Source organism: Gossypium arboreum, chromosome 5 (assembly GCF_025698485.1).
Source record: "Gossypium arboreum isolate Shixiya-1 chromosome 5, ASM2569848v2, whole genome shotgun sequence".
In the NCBI taxonomy this organism is placed as follows: domain Eukaryota; kingdom Viridiplantae; phylum Streptophyta; class Magnoliopsida; order Malvales; family Malvaceae; genus Gossypium; species Gossypium arboreum.
In genome coordinates this window covers 79,955,447-79,964,710 of record NC_069074.1, presented here as the reverse complement: position 1 = coordinate 79,964,710, position 9,264 = coordinate 79,955,447, and the positions used below count along the sequence as shown (strand labels likewise).

The following is a 9,264-nucleotide window of genomic DNA, read 5'->3' as shown; positions in this document are numbered from 1 at the left end:
AATTGATTTTTTTATTTTTACGATGGCTTAAATAATTATTTAAGTAAAAAATAGATATAGCACTTAAAACTTTAATGATGTACTATATGTTTAGAATAAAACAAATATTTTAATTACAAAAAAATTTAACACTGGTGACATATCCAGACGTCACCAAAACACAAGAGCGTCACAAAAGGCTACTCGTCTGTGAAAAAGATCACTCACCACTGTACAGGACGTCAGCGAAAATTCACTTTCTGCAATGTTTATCTTTACTTTACCTTCTTCTAGAAAGCGTCACTAAAATATGATTTTCTGTCAGTTGCTAAAACGCCACTAAATGTTATATTTTCAGAAAGCTCAATTGCTTGTAGTGATCCCATTTGAAACGTTGTTGAATAAAAATATCCAAACCTAGAAATCAATTTCAGGAGTCTCCTTTTCCTAGAGGACAGAGCTATTTTATCAACGGAAAATAAAGTTTTTGATAGAATGAATGATTTCATTTTGTCTCAAATTTCGAGCAAGTCAAAAAAATATATTAGTGCTGATAAATTCTTCCGATGTCTAGTAATATTAAAGAACAATAACTTTTATATCCTCCAAGATTCTTGAAATCACTAAAATTCAATTGTGTACCTAATCATGAGATTGATTTGAAAGTTGGTGTACCCATTATTCTATCGAGAAACCTTAGAGCTTGGGTTTGTGTAATGGAACTAGATTGATCGTAGTTGAAGTAGAAACCATAACCGGTAACAATATTAGACATAAAATTTTTATTCCTCGGATGGAAATCTGTCCTTCAGACTCAAAATGGCCATTTAGCTTCACAAGACGAACAATTTCTAATTAAAATTTGTTTTGCGATGACCATCAACAGAAGCTAGTTTTTCAGTTTACAAAGGTTGATGGAACTTGGAAGCTCAAATTTCATATAACAAGGATTTGGGATGCTATAAATGTAAAAGAGGGTGATAAATTCATTGGGATTGGGTTGATCATGTTGGACGAGAATAAAAGTTGAATTTATTCATTTTCAATACTATATATAATGCTTCCATAACATATAATATTTTTTTTTTATGAATACAATTCCCAACTTTAATATAGTACAATCACATTTATTCTATGAATATACAAATTAAATGTGGGTCGATATCGTACCACGCAATTAGGGGGCATTGTTTACTTCACACATAATTTCAATGTCTCGGTTAATTGTAATGGATTCTTATAGAATAGTTACAAATTAGTAATTTATTATTTTTAAACCAGTATTTTTTATATTCTAGTTGTTATAATAAACGTCGATAATAATAATAGAATGATACAAAAGAAGTTTTAGCTACATCTATTTAAGGGTTGAAAAACTTTGTTCTAATCAAAATCAAATAGAAGAAGAATAGTTCTATACGGATTCAACTTGTGTTGTATGGCCTGTACTGCAGGGGCTTCGCTCTTGTAACCCCACAGATCCCTTTATTTTGCCACAGTATTTATTTTTTCAACAAATAACAAGATTCGAGTCACATAATCTCTAACACTATTTATTCTTATTTTCATCATTCTTCGATTTCATATAGTATACAATAATTCATTATTCATCCAAATTATTGGGAATAAACAAATTGAAGAGTTCATTACCCCAACCAAAAATAATTTATCTATTGGTGAATTACTCTTTAAAAATAGATCGGGGCAAAGTCGAAAAATATTTTAAGAGGTCGAAATTAAATTGTAATTTTATTATAGTAACGATAGTAAAAATAAAATTTCACCATTTTAATAGCCTCCATCTTTATAATTTTTAAGAGATTAAATCAAATTTTATTATTTTTAAAGAGGTCAAGGTATAATTTCACTTTTACTAATTTAAATTTTAAAAAATTAAATAAAAAAATCATTTTAAGGGTAGAGTACTACCAGCTCCTAATTTCACCCATGGTTGACATTCTTGAGTTTATTAAAGATAATTCATGCAAGGTAACAATGTATATCTTACATTTATGATAATAAAAAAAATTATTTCCAAAATAATTTCCTTATAATATATAAATAAACATCATATTCAAATCTATTATATAAAAGGTTGAGAAATTTAAATGTTGTGCAATCATGTTTTAAAGCGTGACACGACATTTGGATGGTATTGCCTTTCTTGTCATATTCATAGGAAGAAGGTTGTACAAATATTAATTATATATTTTAGGATTCTTATTACTTATTATTTATTTATGTTTTATATGTAAAATATTTAGTTTATTTTAAGAAATGATTTATATACTTAAAATATTTTTTCAATGTATAATTATATGAAAATATTTAATTAAATTTGAAAAAATTATTACTCATACGAATTTAAAATATATCAATTCTAATATTAAACAAATTTTAAAACTAACTTTAAAAATAGTTTTTAAAATTGAATTTTTAATTATAAAATTGTTTAAAACGTATATTTTACTTTAAATTAACAAATTTGAATGTTTAAAAATAATTCAATTGTTTAAAAGATATTTTTTTAATTTTCCAATTCCAAAATCTTTTAATGTTTTAACTTGAATATTCAGAAAAAAAGTAATTAAATTATTTAAAAATACTGAAAATTTTAAGATTTAATTTAAATATGTAAATGTGTTATATGATACTTTCCATCATTCCTATTTATATTTAATATTTTTTACGTTGAAATTAATTTTAAAAGTAGTAATTTAATTATACATAATTTTTAAATTTAAAAAAATATGCAGTTTTCAGTTTAGCCATTTTGATGTATCTTTTAATATTAAAAATTTTAATGAATAAATATAATATATTAGATAAATAGAGAGATATATGATATGATTTTTTGCAATGTGAATTTATTTATTCAATAAATTCTAATTATTATTTATTTTCATATATGATAGATCAATTGATAAACATTCAAAACATCGATTTATGAAAGAAAAGAAGAGGGAAAGAAAACGCTAGAGAGAGGGGTCGAACCTCTGACCTTATGGTTAACAGCCATACGCTCTAACCGACTGAGCTACTCCAGCTTTTATTTGGGAGCTTTCATATATTTTAATTATTCAAATTAAGCTCTATATATTAAAGCTATTCCCATTCAATAAGGAGGCATGATTTGAATTTTGATGGCTTTTTTTTTTTTTTTGACAATTATCAATTGAATTTTTTTTTTATTCTGATGGATAATTATGTTATTTTATTTTTGCCCAGGTAAAAGAGCTAAGGATTAAAGAGAAAGGGAAGAAAGATATTCATAACTGTTCCAATCACAAGTGCAATTATTTTATTCTCAAAACATGAATTTGGTCTCATAAAAAAAAAAGTGATTTTGAATTTAAATTAAATGAGTATAATTAGATATGCTTATGGGTCGGGTTTGGTTCGGGTTCAAGTCAAGCAATATTAATATACTTTATGTTTGTATAAATTTGGCTGATTCGAAATATGGGCTTAATAATTTACTCAAACCTATTCATATTTGCAAATCATTAAGTCAACCCTATTGTAAGCTCACTTATATTTCTTTTTATTTTTAAAAATATTATTTTATTTTATTTTAACATTTAATAATTTTATATATTTTTATTTATTAGAATTTTTATAGTCATCTTAACATTATTTTATTTAATGTTATCTTAATGTTATTTTAATGTTTATATTAGAGTAGTATTATATATTTAGTATAGTTTTATTTTTAATGTGTTCTAAATTACATAATATATAAAAATAGCATAATGGGTCTTGAATGTTCAAACCCGAGCACGGCTTATATTTTAAACAAGCCTAATTTTTTTACCCAAGCTCATTTTTCAAGTATAATATTTTTATTCAAACCTCCCATATTTCAAGCGAACTTTTAAACCTGGACAGATAAACCGGTCCATGAATAGGTCTAAGTATAATACATTATGCAAAATATGAGATAAATTAAGAAATTAAATGAAAATAATATGTAATAATTAAAACTTGACGTAATAGTATTAATATAAAAATGTGTTAAAATTTTACATAAAATAAATCATTAGCATTTGAAAGTTTATAGAAAATCACATCATTTTAATAAAAATATAATTAGATTAATATTATTAAAATGATGTAAAATATCAGATGAATTTAAACGGAACGTAACATAAATACGCCATATTATTTTATAGAAATTTTGGCTATTTTTTTAGCGTTTCATATTTTTCATTATTTGTAATTATAATGAGTTCTAAATTGTTAAGCCTAATTAATTATATTCAAATAATTTTAAATTGAGTAAATTATACAAATGGCTGTCTCATTATACTCACGTTTTGGTCACCTAATTTTAAAAATTTTAATTTAGGCACTAACATTTGAATTGTTCCTATTTTAGTCACCTGTCATTAAATTGATAACAAAAAGCCTTTTTTAATTGGCATAATAACACATTTAGTCCTCAATACTTAGTTATTCTATTAGGTTGATCCTAATTCTAAACAATTCAATAAATTTTATCCTTTATATTTACAACTTCTATCAATTTTATTCTCAAACTTCCTAACCAAAGCTTTCAGCTTGTACAAGAGAAGCATTGCACATCTATTCATTAATAACTAAAGTTTTTTTTTTCTTTTTTGGGTTTTACAAATTAATAGAAGTGGAATGCCTCTGTTTTAAAAGTTGAAAGCTTTGGTTAAGAAGTTTAAGGATCAAATTGATAGAATTTGTAAATATGAATGGTTAAATTTATTGAACTATTTAAAATTAGGATTAAACTGATAGAATAAGTATTGAGGACTAAATGCAGTATTATACCAGTTAGAAAAAAACTTTTCGTTATCAATTTAGCAGTAGATGACCAAAATAGGAATGAATTTAAACATTAATATCTAAATTAAAATTTTAAAATTGACGATCATTTGTATAATTTACTCTTCTAAATTTGATATCATACATTATCTTATCAAGAGAGCTATTAAATATTTCACTTAATAGTTTGCATACTGGTGCATTGCACGGATTAATTGCATATGCTAATTAAAAATAAATGCTAATATAGAATAATTTAAATTTTTATTTAATTTTTAGAAAATGAGATGCATAATTATAATGAAATGTATTTTTAGATTTCCTTAATGGATTAGTATTTACTACACTGGCACTGTATTTCTTTTATTTACGAGCCGCCTTGAAAATTTTAAAGTTAATAATTTTTTAGATCAATAAAATAGTGAGCACTGAAACTGTGAATTAAAAAGATGGAAGTTGAAAAGTGCATGTCAACCCAAACCTTAATTTCAAAAAAAAAAAAAAACTGTATACAAGCAGCTTTTCAAGTCAAACATTGGTTTTAATCCGGGATTTTAACCTAAGTCGGGAAAGTGTTTTCTAATAAAATTACTTTTTTATCCCCATAAATCCTCTACCTTACACCATTATGTCTAAAATTGATATTTTATTTCCTTAAAACACTTTTTAATAGTAATGATAAACACTATCAAACTTTTGAAAAATACTTATTAATTTTTTTCACGATGCTTTCCAATCTCTAATGTATACTAACCCTTAATAAATTTGTAATATTTTTTCCACAATACTATTCAGGTAGAGGTGTTCATGGGCCGGGCCGGGTTCGGGTCGAGCTCAACTAAAAAATTATGCCCATTTATTGGGCTTAGACCGGGGCCTAAAATTTTGCCCAACCCCGACCGGATAAAAATACTAAAACCGGGCCTGGCCGTCCATTCGTATTAATTTTTATATTATTTTTTACTATTTTAAATATATATAATACATTAAAAATACTAAAATATCAAAATAAATATTTCCCAACAAATTGAAAATAAATTTTGAAAAATATGTAGACTTAAATAACACTAAGATAAATGTAACTTAACAAGCAAATGATTTTAAAATAATAAAAAATTAACAAATGCCTTTAAAATAATAAAAATTAACAATAAAATAAATTTTATACAATATCCAAACAATAACAACAAAATAATAGCAACATAATAGTAAAACGGTAGCAAAATATGGAGAAAACAACAAGAAAATAACATTCAAAAATAAAAAAAATATGTAGATTTTTTTTGTCTTTTAGTAAATTCGGGCTGGGTCGGGTAACCCGGCCCATGCACACCTCTATATTCAGGTAATAACTTGTTGGTTCACATAATTCTAAGCTTTACAATTTATCTATGGTTTTATTTTCATGGTTAATTTTCTGGGTCACATAATTTATAAGTTTTATTTTCGTTTTACTTTCTTCACTAATTACGGGTCATAACTTATTATTTAATGTTTGTTGCCAAATACAAATAAAAATATTTTAATTTAGGGTGTATTTCATAAATCATTAAAATTTTTATTTTAACATTTAATATTTTAAACGTGTTTGATAAACATTTTAATTTTTTTACTTAATATAAAATTTATAACAAAAGAAAAGGTTCACTAAAATAAGTAAGTAGGTAGTTATTTATCACTAAAGGTAGAAAATATTAAGTTTATTTTATTTTCTTAAAAATTGAAACAAAATTTCTTTTGAAAAAAATAGATATTCAAATCATCATGTTTATCTTTCATCCAAACCTATTCAAAATAATAAAAATATTATATTAATAAGATTAAATTTAAAAATATGTTTTTATAAAAAATTAATATTTACTTTTATCGAACAATATAAGTATATTTAATACTTATATTTACTAATTTACCAAATAATTTTCTAATATAAATTCAGCACTCTAATTTTTCAGTTTATCAAAAACACCTTAAATTATAGAATTTTTCAAAAAAAGTGTGGAAAATAATAAGTAGATAAGGAGTTACTTAAAACTTAATGTGGACTTTTTTCAATTTATTTTATTTTATTTTAATTCTTTTAATATTATCCTTTAAAATTTTAAAATTACATTTATCAAACAATCTAATCATATATTACATTTAATTTTAAGAAATATAACACGTATTCTCATCCGTTATTCGATCTAAATATAATTATATTCGGCTAAGGATGATATTTAAGTAAAGTTCTCTCAATAATATCAACTCTAAAATTGAACTTAATCCAAATATTTAAAGAAGAAATTAATTATTTAAATAAAAATTATTTTTAATTGGTAAAGGTGCTCCTAAAGCTTTAGCTATGAAATTTAAGGATAAAAGTTACAAATATGTGCAGGAAGAGTGTAAATTTTAATACTAAATAATAAAAAAGTAGGTTTGGAAGATTCATTAAAGTTGGTTATTTTAATTATATATTGATAAGAAAAATATAATGATTTATTTGGTTCTCAATTTTATAAAAAATCATTTTAACTATTTATTTAATTTTTACTTCTTTTAATCTTTGAACTTGCAGTTTAATATGTTATACACAATAAAAATATTTTAACTTTCAAATAATATAAAATAAATTTTTAAATAAAGCTCAAAATTAAGAATAAAATACTTAAATAAAATTTTAAGAAAGAAATTTAATTGGCATTCATAGCAAAATGATAGATGACAAAAATAATAAAAGGAGGATACATAAGAATACCACAATAAAAGTAACAAAAATTATAACAATAAAAAAATATTGAAACTCACAAATAAAAATAACCCTACAACTAATACCCATGGCTACCATAGTAAAAGGAGACCTTATTAGTCACCAGAGTTAAAATAAAATGATAAGGGCTTCACGTACTTTAACTAATAGTCGAGAGTTCGATTTTTGTCCGGGTATGAAGCAGGTTTAAAACTCGTGATCTGTCTCCTTAATGGACTTACCAAATGCAGAAAATTAATTATTAATCTCACTACAATAAATATCTCAAAAAATAAAAAGTAAAAAAACCTTATTTATATGCAAGTAAAAGAAAATGTAACCACAAGTATTTATTAATTATACATTTATTTAAAACATAATTATTTTTTTTGTACATTATAAATCTACAGAGGCAAGAATTAAAAAATAATGCTTTATATAATAGTTTAATATTTTTTCTTTCATAATTCCTTAGTAAAGCAGAATTGGTTTTAGTTGTCGAATAAAATAAAATTATTATCCAATTAAAACATATAATCGACTATCCAAAAACGCTTCGCACCATCTTCTCTGTTACTAAAGTAGAAATTACATTAGATAGATAATTCTGACGTTCCCCTACCATGATAACTTCTTTCCCAGACTCACTCACCAAAGTCACCCTCTTCAATGCACAATCCAATTGATGCTCAACTAATCAGTCCATAGCCAAAATCAAATCGAATTCATTGAAAGGAAACTCCATCAAATCAGTAAGAAACACCTCTCTTTGAACCTTTAAAGGACATCTTTTATAAACTCTATTCACAAGTGTGGAGGATTCTAAGGGACTAACTACAATTATAGTTTTTTTGGTTTTCTTTACCCCAATTCCCAATTTTATGACCACATTACAAGCAACATATGAACGGGTAGATCTTATATCAATCAAAGAAAAATAAGGTACAAAGTGAATAGTGAAGGTACCTATTATGACGTCAGCCGCATCTCTATGCTCTTGGCGCCTAGCTGCATAAATCAAAGCAGGTCGTCTTACCTCAACATGATTCGCACCTTGAGCTGGTGTTCATTTCTAACGACCCGATAGTCATAGGTGTTGGAAAGTGTACTTTCGGGTCTCCGTTTTCGTAAAACGGAAGAGTAATTAGGTATAAAGACTAGATTGCATATAGGGAGAAATTTTAATTATAGATTAGAGAAAGGTGAAGGGACTAAATAAGAATTAAACCTTAATATTAACAAGTGTTTGGTGTTGGTAAGGACATGTGTAAAATTTATATACATATATTTATTTATATTATATACTTACTTAATATTTAAGCATACATAAATATTATTATATTATATTATTATAATTAAAACAAAACAAATAAAATAAGAAAAGAAATAGAAAGAACAAGCAAAAAAATGAAACAGGGAAAAGAAAGAAAGAAAAAAAAAGAAAGAAAGAAAGAAGGAGAAAATTAGGGTTTAAGGTTCAAAGTTCAATTGGTAAGTTAAATTAGTCTCTTTTCTTATAATTTTTATGTTTTTGAAATCCTAGTATTAAATACTACTTAATCTATGTTGAAAATTTTGAAATTATTGAGATTTTAGATATTGTCCATGTTGAATAATTAGAGTATTAGGGACTAAATTGATAGATTTTTAAGTTAGAATTGAAAAAGGATTGAATTATGGAATAAATTGTAAATTTTGAGAATTAGGGACTAAATTGTAAAAAAATCAAAATTTAGGGATTTAAGTGAAATTAGAGAGTTGAA

The 9,264-nt window shown here is 24.5% G+C and overlaps 1 non-coding gene across 1 annotated transcript; it reads right to left on the bottom strand.

Moving 5' to 3' along the window:
• Positions 1–2,952: 2,952 nt before the first annotated feature.
• TRNAN-GUU (transfer RNA asparagine (anticodon GUU)) lies at positions 2,953–3,026 on the bottom strand. Its single transcript has one exon. It is a non-coding gene; the product is annotated as a tRNA-Asn (tRNA).
• Between the last annotated feature and the right edge of the window lie 6,238 nt (positions 3,027–9,264).